Here is a 13,433-nt window from a genome sequence, read left to right as displayed (position 1 = left end):
TTACCTTTCCTTTTTTTTTTTTTTTTTTTAGAAATAGGGTCTCACTCTGTTGCTTAAGCTGGAGTGCAGTGGCATGATCTTAGATCCCTATAGCCTCAGACTCCTGGGCTCAAGTGATCCTCCCAGCCTCAACCCCCTAAGTTGCTGGGATCACAGGTGCGTGAAATCATGCCTGGCTCAAATTCTTTTTATTTTGAAGGCCCTGCTAGAAACTTGCTGCTGCTCTAATTCATGACTTGGAGAGGCAAAACTAAAAAAAGCTGTTGCTGGGTTCAGGTGCTGTGGGAGAACCTACAAAAAATGGTCTGGACTGAAAATATCCATCTCCATCTCCCCAATTTCGAACAAGTGAACTATCCAAAGGAAACTTGGAGTTGTTACCTAATGGGAAGCCAAAAACACCAGACTGTGCAATCATAGATGGTTCAGGGGTGCCTTCATGGTTAGCAATAGTGATGTTTCATAGCCAAAGGCTATCACAGAGGCCTTGGAGCTTTTGATACTGACGACTGCACTGCATAAGTTTCTCAGAGATGTCACTGAACTTTTTCTTGTATTCTTCTATCACTGTCTCCATGGAGGTGACCTCCCCTTTCATAGAGGTCAATTCTACATCCTTGCTTTGTATTTGCTGAGTATATATCTTCTCCATCTGTTTCAGATGGCCCTCAGCCTTCCTGAAATTGTATTCTTGATAGAGACGTTCCTGATGTACCTGGTATGTCCGGAAGGCCAGTGCTCAGGAGGTAATGTCCAACACGATCTCTGGTCTCAGTCATGCCAGTACCATAGTTTTATATTCCTCTGATGGACTGAGTTCTGTGCGGACAATATCTAGCTTTCCAGAAAGGGTACTGTTGCTGGCAGGACAGATAACTAGTGAGCGACTAAATTCACCACTGCCATGCTGATCACAGAAGATGTGAGAACAGGCAGTGACCCATGCATTGCCAGAGAGTTTGATGCGACACTTTCGATAATTACAAAGCAGCATGTCTTCACACAAAGACATAATAGGATAGTGAGGTCTCCAGAAGGTGTGGCTCAAGCCTGTAATCCCAGTACTTTGGGAGGCTGAGGCGGGTGGATCACTAGGTCAAGAGATCGAGACCATCCTGGTCAACATGGTGAAACCCTGTCTCTACTAAAAATACAAAAAATTAGCTGGGCATGGTGGCGTGTGCCTGTAATCCCAGCTACTCGGGAGGCTGAGGCAGGAGAATTGCCTGAACCCAGGAGGTGGGGTTGCGGTGAGCCGAGATCGTGCCATTGCACTCCAGCCTGGGCAACAAGAGTGAAACTCCGTCTCAAAAAAAAAAAAAAAAAAAAAAAAAAAAACCCACAGTAATCATCTCCTATATATCCAGCATTTACAGTACCAAAGAGGTCCAGAATGGAACAGTGAGACTGAGATCTGGTTTTGGTCTCTTGAAATTTTACTTCTCTGGCATCACATGAATCCAGCTTCTGTCTAGAAACCAATTACCTAAGATCTATCAATTACCTAAGATCATGTGTAGTGAAGAGAACTTAAGACAGCTTATCTTGATCGAAATTCAAGGCTTTAGGTCCCATCAATTCAATTCAATTCAGGCTTTAGGACCCATCAGGCTTTAACCCTTTCTATTGAGAATGTCCAAATCCAAGCCCACTTGATTTTCAGGGGGTCTGTAGATGGACCAATTCTGGACTGGCACACCGGGTGCTGAAGTCCCAGGCCTTTCATCCTCAGTGATTTTCATCTTCAACCAGCCCACCAAAATGGAGAGGGAAAGCAGGAATGCTCTTTTCAGGTTTCAAAGCATTGTCTTAATAACCAACCATACAAATCAATGGCATCCTTTTTTTTTTCTCATTTTGAAAGGAACTGCAGATTGCTTTGCAAAATGCAATGTTCTATTTGTTCTTGAGGAGAAATTAAGACCCTCCCCTCCCCTCCCCTCCCCTCCCCTCCCCTCCCCTCCCCTCCCCTCCCCTCCCCTCCCCTCCCCTCCCCTCCCCTCCCCTTCCCCTTCCCTTCCCTTCCCCTTCCCTTCCCTTCCCTTCCCCTTCCCTTCCCTTCCCCTTCCCTTCCCTTCCTGCAGAGTCTTGGCTCTGTTGCCCAGGCTGGAGTGCAGTTTCATGATCTTGACTCACTGCAACCTCCACCTCCCCAGTTGAAGCGATTCTCCTACCTCAGCCTCCTGAGTAGCTGGAATTACAAGCATGCGCCACCACACCTGGCTAATTTTTTGTATTTTTTACTAAAAAGACAGGGTTTCTCCATGTTGGTCAGGCTGGTCTCAAATTACTGACCTCAGGTGATCTTCCCCCCTCAACTTTCCAAAGTGCTGAGATTACCGGCATGAGCCACCATGCCCAGCCTAGAACTTAATCTCTTTAAAAAAAAAGTGTGTGCAGGACAATTTTCTCTTCTTTCCTCTCTCTCTCCCTCATTCTCTGCTTTCCTTCCTTGGTAAATATTCTTTACATTTTATTACCCTTTTCTTTTTCAGAATAAATGCTATTCCAACTTACAAGTCTATTTTGCTCTTCTCTGGAGAACATGGTTGCGGAAAGTCCACTCTGATTGCCAACTGGGTTAATTACTTCGAAAAGAAACATCCGAGCATGTTGATGATTCCTCACTTTGTGGGCAGCTCCTGTGAAAGCAGCGCCATCATGTCCATGATCCATGACTTCATCACAGAGTTACAGTACAGGAACTAAGGTAAGAGAGTCAGACTTGGCATTCACTCAGGAGGTGTCTGGGGAGCTAGAAATGAGTGCCTCTCTGCTCACGTGGCTGCTGTTCCATTGCTCTGATCTCAATCCCGTACTGTCTCCCACATCTACCACCCACCTCTTTCCTCAAAGAGCTAAGCTTCCTTCCTTCCTGTTTGTGTGTTTGCCTGCTTCCTTCCTCTCTCCCTCCCTCCCTCCCTCCTTCCTTCCCTCCCTCCCTCCTTCCTTACTGCTTGTCTTCCTTCCTTCCTCCTCCTTCTTGCTTGCTTTCCTTCCTTCTCTCCTTCCCTTTTTCCTTCTTGCCTTCCCTCCCTCCTTTCTTCCTTCCTTCCTTTCTTCCTGCTTGCCTTCCTTCCTTCCTTCTTGCCTGCCTGCCTTCCTTCCTTTCTTCCCTTCCTCCCTTCCTCCCTTCCTCTCTTCCTCCCTCCCTCCCTCCCTTTCCTCCCCTCCTGCCTCCATCCCTCCCTTCCCTTCCTTACTTCTTTCCTCCTTCCCTCCCTTCTCCCCTTCCTCCCTCCCTCCCCTTCTTCTCCCCTTTCTCTCTGCCTCCTTCTCCCCCCCTCCCCCTCCTCCTCTCTCTTTTTCTTTCTTTCACCAAACGTTACTTGAGTATCATTCTATGCCAGGGCACTATTCTAGGCAATACGGATACAACAGTGAACATAATGGACACACATTTTTACCTCACAAAGTTTTCATGTTATCAGGGGAGGGAGGAGGGCAAAGAGTTAACTGAGTCACTAATAAGAAACTGTTTGATAATGGTGAGTTCTGAAGAAACCCACAGCAGAGAAAGAGGTAGACGGGATATGTAGGAACTGTTAGGATTTTGAATTGGGTATTCTGGGGAGTCTCACTGATGAAGGGACATTTAAATACATCACTGAAGGAGAGGAGGGAGGGAGCTGGGCGGGTGTCTGGGGGAAGCAGCGCTGTGGGAGGAAGCAAGCCTCCCCACAACTGCCGCGCTACTGAATTCAATAGCCATGTATTGAGCAGGTTCACTCTCTCACTCACTCATGCATTACAGAATATTTACTGTTGCCTGTTCTGTGCCAGACACTCTTCCCAGTTCTGGAAATACAGGAGTAAGTCGGGGAAATAAGGTCATTGACCTGATACATATTATGTCCTAGCTGACAAAGGCAGATAACGGATCAATAGGGAACATGTCAAATAATAATCAGTGCCATGCAGTGTGGTGATAAGCTGCCAGGGTGGCTATCTGAGCAGTCAGGGATGATGTCTCTGACTTAGGGCAACTCTAGCTGCCTTATCAACTGAATCCCATTGCAGCGGCTTCTCAAAGGGAAGCTTATTTCTTACTCATATCACAGTATAATATGGAGTTCCTAGTTTTCCTCCATGTGGTGACTTGGAGACACAAGCTTTCTTTCCATATTGAGGCTGTGTCATCCCCTGGGGCCTGAGAGCCCTCCACGTGTGTGAGGGGGAGGGGAGGGAAGTGTGGAGAAGCACACCTGTTCCTCCGAAGTCTCAGACTGGAAGGGATTCCTAGCCACTTCCACGCCCATTCTTTTGATGAGCCCTTGGCCACACCTGGCTGACATGGCACACTGGGAATTGAGCAGGGACAGAACATGAGCCCTGCCCTGTGGAAGGGGGAGCATGAGCTTTTGTGGAACATGTCACCATCCTCTCTGCTACTTTCTCTGTGGAGATCTCATTGACAAGAAGATAGGCAGACATGTGAAAACCAGGAGAAAGAACATTCCAGGCAAAGAAAACAGGTCCTACAGCTCCTCAGCTGGAAAGCCAGTTGAATGAACTAGAAAGGGAAAGGGTCCAGTGTGACTGGACGGTGTTGGACTGCAGGAGGTGGGTGGTGGGGGACTTTGTATCTGGGCTTTGCCGGCCATAACATTAGGTTTGGATTCTTTTGAGTGCAGTGGGAGGCCAGTGGAGGGTTTTAAGCAGGGGAATGACATAATTCGATTGATTTTTTTTTTTTTTTTTGAGATTGAGTCTTGCTCTGTCACCCAGGCTGGAGTGCAGTGCTGCAATCTTGGCTCACTGCAACCTCTGCCTCCTGGGTTCAAGCAATCCTCTGCCTCAGCCTCCCAATTAGCTGGGATTATAGGTGCCCACTGCCACGCCTGGCTAATTTTTTTTTTTTTTGTATTTTTATTAGAGACAGGGTTTCATCATCTTGGCCAGGCTGGTCTTGAACTCCTGACCTCGTGATCCACCCACCTCGGCCTCCCAAAGTGCTGGGATTACAGATGTGAGACACTGCACCTCGCCTCAATTGATATTTTTAAAAGTTCAAAATCAGTCTGATGTGTGGAAAATGGGTTTGGGGGACAAGCATGAGGCTGAGACAGGTGCTAGAGGAGGCTACTGCAATAGTCCAAGCCAGAGATGACAGAGCTGGGAGGGGACAGTAGTAGTGGAGGTGGAGGGTTTTGGGTGGGTTGAGAATTTGCTGATGAATCACATGTGTTCGTTAAAGGAAAGGGAGAAATTGAGAACTCAGCTTTTGGCTTTAGAAAGCTACATGGGTGGTGAGGGCTGCTGACTGAGATGGGCCAGCATTGGTGGCGCGGTGGAGGGGAAGCTGTTTTGAGGGAAATGGAGTTCTACTCTGGGCACATGATATTTAAGTTGCCAGGTGTGTGCCAATGCGTAGTAACAATCATGTGGGACCTGCGTTGTGCCTCACGGTACTAGGAGCAGCTGGGGAGTCTGACCACCTGCGTTCAACCCTTGTCTCACTACTTATTAGCGGTGTGAACCTAGGGGAGTTATTTTAACCCTCAGTGGCTCAATTTTCCTATTTGTAAAATGTGGATAATAATTATTTTTAAAATGTACCTTACAGGTAATTGACAAGATTAGGATAAAGTATGAAAGACCAAAGCACTTAGTAAACATTGGCATATAGTAAACATTGATAAATTGGAGCTATTACTATTAGTTTTTTTTTGAGATGGAGTCTTGCGCTGTCGCCCAGGCTGGAGTGCAGTGGCGCAATCTCGGCTCCCTGCAACCTCTGCCTCCCAGGTTCAAACAGTTCTCTGCCTCTGCCTCCCGAGTAGCTGGGATTATAGGCATCCACCACCAGGCCTGGCTAATTTTTTTTTTTTTGTATTTTTAGTAGAGATGGGGTTTTACCATCTTGGCCAGGCTGGTCTTGAACTCCTGACCTCGTGATCCATCTGCCTCGGCCTCCCATAGTGCTGGGATTATAGGCATGAGCCACTGCGCCCGGCCTAGCTATTACTATTATCAGGCACCTGCTGTGTATTTCCATGTTTGTATGTGTCTGACGTTTCTTGCTTTTGGGAATTCACCTCTTGTCATACAGGGACATGTACCCATGTGTGCTCTGGGCCCTAAGTCAGTTATGTAGGTGCCCATGGTGAGTTTTAATGGATGTGTCTTATCTCTGTACAAGGGTACAGGGATTTGATTTTCTGTGTGTGTGGTGGGTGTGAGTAAACAGAGGGAAGAACGTGTGGATGAGGCCTTTATGGTTGCATTTCTCAGGGCGTATAAAATGGATAAAGTCAGGAAACAGGGGTGACTGTGTCTACACAATGACTAATCCTATTCCGGCACAACCCAAAGGTGTTCAGTCTGGCCAGGCTGATGATGTCAACTCCGTAGTTTACATGCTCAATTACGATTTTATTCCCAAAGTGAATTGTTATTTTAATGAACTTGTTTTTGGGTGCGAAGAGCTCATAATAAAAACAGCTGCTGTCTTTCAAACAAACAGATTTTTAGGCTGACAACAGTAGAATAAGCTCAGAAACAGCCTGCGAATACTTGATGTTTCTAACCGCGAGAGAACACCCGCCCTCATTAACAAGAAGAAGGGCTGCTCCTGGACTTGGTCCACAATTCTGCTCTGTTACTTACTAGCTGTGTGATCTTGGGCAGTTCACTTATGATCTCTGTTCCCCAATTTTTCATCTGTAAAATGAGGGTAGGGATCATAGTACCAACCTCATAAGGCTGTGTGAGAATTAAAACATAATACAAAAGAAAAAGAAAAAAAAACTATGTTAAAAAAAACATAATACAAAATACAAGTAAGGAATTTAAAGTAGTACATGGCACACAGCTGTGATTATTATTGTTGTTATTATTTCTTTCTGAGCTAGAAGAAGCCAGGATCTGGGGCTGCTAGGGGAAACAAGACACTCAATAGTCCATTAACTGAATAAGGAGAGGAAGGACTGCAAAACGAGAGACTTTGCAGCTGTCACCTCTGCAACCCAGAGAGCCAGCAGGTGAGTGGAGAAGGCTGGTCCCAGAGTCATTTATTGTGGCTGACTTTGCTGAGACTTGGTTTCACCTGGGTGAGGTGGATGTGGGCAGAGGAGGAGGAGCTGCTGCTGTGAACACAGCCAGGTGCTCGGAGCAGATTCAGCCTCTTTGCAGAGAGCATTTTTCTGCAGCTCGCCTCAGCTGTCTGAAGCTATAGCTCCTGTATGGGCTGTGAGCCAGGGACCTTCTCTGTCTGGGGGACTTAAACACACCCAGCGAAGCTCACATTTCTGCTTTTCTGTCCTCAATCCCTGCTTGCCAGGATAAAGGGATCTTGTAAATGGGAACTGCCTGTAGCCAGCTCTGCTGACTCCCATGCCTTCGCCTGCCTTGCAGGCAACTGGTGTCATAGAAGACACACTTCACAGAAGGTCAGAGTACAGTCAGTTACTTTTTTCTTTCTGTTTTCTTTTTTGAGACTGGGTCTTGTTCTGTTATCCAGGCCAGAGTGCAGTGGTGTGATCACAGCTCACTACAGCCTTGACCTCCTGGGCCCACGTGATTTTTCTACCTCAGCCCTCCTAGTAGCTGGAACCTTGGGGGTGTGCCACCATGTCCAGCTAATTTCTTTCTTTTTTTTTTTTTTTTTAGAGACAGGGTCTCGCTGTGTTGCCCAAGCTGGTCTTGAACTCCTGGACTCAAGCGATCCTCCAACCTCAGCTTCCCAAAGTACTGGAATTACAGGCGTGAGCCACCATGCTCGGCGCAGTCACTGATTTTCTTCTTTGGATGTTTCCTCACCATATGACCCCATAGAACCTGGGGACAGCTTTTATTAAGTTCCGCTTCTTGAAGGCTTTCTATGTAGCAGTGCTAAGGGCTTTATCAGCATCTCATTTAATGCTCTCAATGATCCACCCATAGAATTATCATCCCACAAAGGGGGAATGGGGCCCAGAATGGCAGGGCCACACAGCTACACAGGGGCAGAACAGGGAGTGCAAACTTAGGTCTCTGTTGGGATCAAAGCCCCTAGTCCTCATCACTACACTGCCATTCCTCCTTGAGCCGGCCGGGGACAACTTCCCTCCTATGGATGCTTTTCATCCGCCTCCTCTCCCAGCATCAGGAAGTCTCTGCTCAAGTTGGTGGTGTGGAATGGACAGAAATCCTTGGCAGAGCTTGCTTTTTGCCCAAGGCGAAAAGCTTGGTCTCTTTCCCTTTGCCCCACACGTTTGGTCTCCTTAGAGCACAGCAGAGACTTCCATCCCTCCATGCCTTTGTCCATTCAGTTCTCTCCTCCTAAAATGCCCCTTTCCCTTGTCTCAGGGCAGTGGAATCCTTCTCATCTTTTATGGCCCTATTCAAAGATCACCCCTTCCATAAGAAGGGCTGATGGGTACCTCTGTCCCTCAGCCCTAACTTTGACCAGGCGACACTAGCTGCCCCGTCCCATTGCATCTTTGTTTACACGAGTGTCTCCCTCCAGGCACTGTGAGCTTGCTTCCCTAGGTCCCTCAGGTGAATTACAAGTGGTCCTGTGATCTGTCTTATTGTTTGTCTCCCTGTGTAAGTTCTGTGAGTGCAGGGATCATATCTATTTATTTGTCATTGTCATAGGCAGAGCCTGACACAGACACAGAGCTTGTCAATAAACCTACATTGAATGAGAGACTACACTGCTAAAAAGCACACGAGTTTGTCAATCCCCAGGTGGCTGCTGAAACATGTGAGCTATTGCCGTTTAAATGCTGCAACTAGGCCGGGCGCGGTGGCTCAAGCCTGTAATCCCAGCACTTTGGGAGGCTGAGGCGGGTGGATCACTAGGTCAAGAGAGCAAGATGATCCTGGTCAACGTGGTGAAACCCCCTCTCTACTAAAAATACAAAAAATTAGCTGGGTATGGTGGTGCGTGCCTGTAATCCCAGTTACTTGGGAGGCTGAGGCAGGACAACTGCCTGAACCCGGGAGGCAGAGGTTGCGGTGAGCTGAGATCGCGCCATTGCACTCCAGCCTGGGTAACAAGAGCGAAACTCCGCCTCAAAAAAAAAAAAAAAAAAAGAAAGTAAATAAATAAATAAATGCTGCAACTGGCCATTGTCATTTAGTAGAGACAGATTGCTCCTGCCAAAATAAGGAGAAATGTTGAGAATCATTTTCCAATACTAGTAACACTGACTTTATTGTCAACATAGTTTTCAGGAAAAATAATCATAATCACCAAAAATGTGCTTTTTTTTGGCTTAGGATTAATTTTTGCTAATTATATTAGTGCTCAATGCTATGTGATTGTCAGGCGGTATGTGTTTCCTGAGGTTCATTCACATTCATCTTGTCACTCACACTCTATGTCAAGTTTGCGGAGGAGGCAGAGGACCCACGCTTCTGTGGGCTCTCACAGAGACTGCTTGTGAGCCATCTACACTAAGAAATGGTGGCCACATATGGCTTGAAAACAAATTATTTCAAAATATTAGAAAAAACAGTGTTTTCAAAGCTCTGATGCGTTCACATGCCCTTCACCTCTCTGGGCCTCACTTTCCTCATCTACAAAATGTAGGGTCTGGACTAGGCTAGATGATTTCTAAGAACCCCTTTTGCTCTAAAATTCTGTCATTAAATTCTGAAATCTCAATGATGTCCATAATTTTAAAGGTTTTTAAATAAAAACTCAAAGGATGAAGCATCAAGCTGAATTTCTTTCTCTTCCCTTCCATGAAAATCATTTTCATTGTTTGACATAAGCGCAGTCTTTATCTTTTCTGACGTCTTCTCCTTCTTAATGTTTCACATTCATAAAAAAATTTCAAGTTATTGATTTTATGATCATTTTGTGTTATAAAAATCTCCTTAAAAGTTAACACTACTATACTATAAGAAGATGAACATGGAGAAAGTAACTTACTATGAGACAATGTGTATTTGAACATGTAAATTCTCAGACTTGAATTGAAGACACAGGGCCTCTGTATAGAAAATCATCATGAAAGCAATAAGTTTCAGTCTTTAAATATAGGTTGATGTGGTTGTGTTGTATTCAATATTCAAACATTGGCCGGGCATGGTGGCTCATGTCTGTAATCCCAACACTTTGGGAGCTGAGGTAGGCAGGATTGTCTGAGGTCAGGAGTTCGAGACCAGCCTGGCCAAGATGGTGAAACCCTGTCTCTACTAAAAACACAAAAATTAGCTGGTTATGATGGCGTGCACCTGTAGTATGAGCTACTTGGGAGGCTGAGGCTGGAGAATCGCTTGAACCTGGGAGGCAGAGGTTGCAGTAAGCCCAGATCGTGCCACTGCACTCCAGCCTGGGTGACAGAGTGACACCCCATCTCAACAACAACAACAAAAAAAAAAAAAAAAAAAGAAGACCCAAATATCATGGGCAATATTGCTATTGGGTGGTGATTTTCAGAATGGTGAATAAATCTTGGTATCATTTTAGAGAAAACAATGTATAATTTTCCATCAATTTATGTGGTGTTACATTCTAGAAAATTCAGTGTGTTTTAAAACCATACCAAAAATACTTTGTGTTTACATGTAAAATGGAGTTGGTTTCTAGGTTAGGTCATTATAAAGCTTTTTTCTCCCCCTTACATGATTGTCAAAATGTCTGAAAGTCAGGTAGACTGGGGGACAAAGCTTCATTGGGTATGACTGCCCTGTGTTGTGGGATGTCTCAAAACCCTGGAATGCCTCCTGTTGAGAACCACTGCTCTAAACAACCTGCTATTTTTCAAGTGTTCATTGAAACTTCTTTGCCTTTGGCTGTGCTGTCTTGATACTATGCCCTTCTCATCATCTCTGCCTGTGCACTCTTAGGGTGGGGGGCTGGGGAGGGATAACAGGGGGTGGGGGTGTTGGGGAGGGACAGCATTAGGAGAAATACCTAATGTAGATGATGTCCAGGTGATGGATGCAGCAAACCACCATGGCACCTGAATACCTTTGTAACAAACCTTCACATTCTGCACATATACCCCAGAACTTAAAGTATAATAAATAAATTTTAAAAATCTTCCACACGGAGCTTTTCTTTATTGTGATGATTCTACACCAAGATTTAGTAGCTTTCAAACTCATTTTCTGCCTTAAAATGTGGCTATTTGTGTACAGAACCAATTTCCACTTCCTTTAGGTGGTTGAATTCATCATTTTATCTCCTCTTGGCATCTAGCATGGAACCGTCACATAATAGGCAACTGATAAATATTTGCTAATTTGTTAAATATTTACTGAATAATTACTCTCAATGACTCTAACAAAATCTTAATGCATCTGAGAAGACTTAATCCATTAAAGCTTCTACATGTGACTCGATTTCCCAGACCTCAATGTGCTTAAATTTCTGTGGAAAGTATTGCTTTTGAAAAATGAAAGCAAGACAGAAGTTGCAGTGAAAGGTTCTTAGAGTATTAGGTAGTTGATTACAACTTGGGGTTGCTGCTACTAGGTCGCTTTATCACAGTCTGGAAGTCAGTCGTCTCTAATGACTTCCTTTGCCTTTTGTGGGTTCACAGCTTAGTTCTTCCTAAGAACGTATACTTTCCAGAATCCACAGTCTAGGGTCCAAGAGGGTGAGTAGAGTTTAGGATTGTTTCTGTTAAGTTTAAGGTGGGCTAGGGCCAAGGAGACATTACTGGAAGAGCCCAGGGCAGTGGCTGTGACCCTCAGCGTGCACCCAGTGTTCAGGAGTGTTAGAAACCTCACAGATCACAGGACTTCTCTTCCTATCCAACTCTTTGTAACATGACCTATTTTTGCATTCTGGAAGATGAGAGTAAATGTTTTGTATCATACAAAAATATTTTTATATCAAATCCTGAAAATGTACTGGAGACTTCTGGTGGTAAACCCCATTATTATCCTTTCTGGGTTGAATATTTCGAGGATGGTAATCACATGTATACATATGTGCGTTAGCTGTACAGCTGTGAGTAGCAGCCGTTTTTCCTAACCTCTTCTGCTTCTCCAGTGCATAAACATGTTTTAGCAATGACGGAATCATTTCCACCTAATATGAACAAATTTCTGTGCTTTAGGTACTCAGCTCAAAACAGATATTCTTAATGAAGACTCAGATGGCTTGGTCTTTTCACTTCTCATGGAAATGTTCATTGCTTCCATCAGTTTAAAGCCGTGTATACTTGTACCAGATGGAATCGAAGAACTGATTGGCATTTATGGGATTTCGGGTCAGAACGTCTTTTTAAAATAACCCCTATTTTATACTACTTTATAAAAATAAAACAAAAAATACAGAAACATGAAGAAAAAACTCCATTATTTAGGATGTATTATATATAACACCTTTCCGTTGCACTGCACATCTCTGCTTATAGCCAACACTGCTTTTAGTTACTGCTTTCTATTTTAATTAATTAGGAGATAGAGTCTCGCTGTGTTGCGCAGGCTGGAGTGCAGTGGGATGATCATAGCTCACTGTAACCTCCAACTCCTGGGCTCGAGCCATCCTCTTGCCTCAGCCTCCTGACTACAGCCACACACCACCATGCCTGGCTAAGTTTTTCAACTTTCTGTAGAGATGAGGTTTTGCTCGATTGCCCAGTCTGATCCTGAACTCCTGGGCTCAAGTGATCCTCCCAGTTTGCCTCCCAAAGTGCTGGGTTACAGGAATGAGCCACCGCACCCAGCCCTGCTCTATATTTTATTGAACAGATACTTCTATAATGTATTTACATTATAGAAGACCAGATACCATTTTAGGAACTTTAAGAATATTAATGCACTTAATCCACACAACAGCTATTTAAGGGAGAGACTGTGCTCGTCTTCCCTGTTTACGCAAGGGGATCTGAGCACGGAGATGGGAGGTGGCTTGTCTAAGGTCCCAAGATAGTTAAGTGGTAGACTCAGAATTCACACATGGGCATCCTGGTTCCAGCCAATGGGCCCTCTCCCCCTGCACAGATATGCCCCCTGTTTTATGCTTTGATCAGTCTTACTGTTCCTTATGTTTTATAGTTTGGTCTACCTCATCTTCACTGGTTTTGCACATACAAAATTGTATTCATGGGTTGTCATCTTCAGTTTTTCTCCTGTTTGAAATAATATTGGATCAATGGAACCTCTACTAATACTTGGTACCAGTCATTTCCTTGGGAAGCACCTTCTTTAAAACTTAAAAGTAAATGTAATCAATCAATTATGTGAATAAGATCTGTTTCTTATATAAAACATGGTAAAAAAGTAGAAAATAGGAAATTAAATACACTCATTGTCTCGCCACTGGTAACTATTTTTCTGCTGTATACCCTTTTTCCTATGGATATCTATATGTACATATACATATTTATGTAAAGAATTTACACACCACATTTTTGCATAACCTGCTTTTTAATTTAAAATATCGTAATGCCAGCGCAGTGGCTCATGCCTGTAATCCCAGCACTTTAGGAGGCCAAGGCAGGCAGATCACTTGAGGTCAGGAGTTTGAGACCAGCCTGACC

The 13,433-nt window shown here is 44.6% G+C and overlaps 1 pseudogene; it reads right to left on the bottom strand.

The window, feature by feature from the left end:
- On the bottom strand, nt 1–1,221 carry LOC100398148 (E3 ubiquitin-protein ligase CCNB1IP1 pseudogene; annotated as a pseudogene).
- Nucleotides 1,222–13,433: the final 12,212 nt, after the last annotated feature.

The sequence above is a fragment of the Callithrix jacchus genome, chromosome 9 (genome assembly GCF_049354715.1).
Source record: "Callithrix jacchus isolate 240 chromosome 9, calJac240_pri, whole genome shotgun sequence".
Classification (NCBI taxonomy): domain Eukaryota; kingdom Metazoa; phylum Chordata; class Mammalia; order Primates; family Cebidae; genus Callithrix; species Callithrix jacchus.
This window is presented reverse-complemented; position numbering and strand designations above follow the sequence as displayed.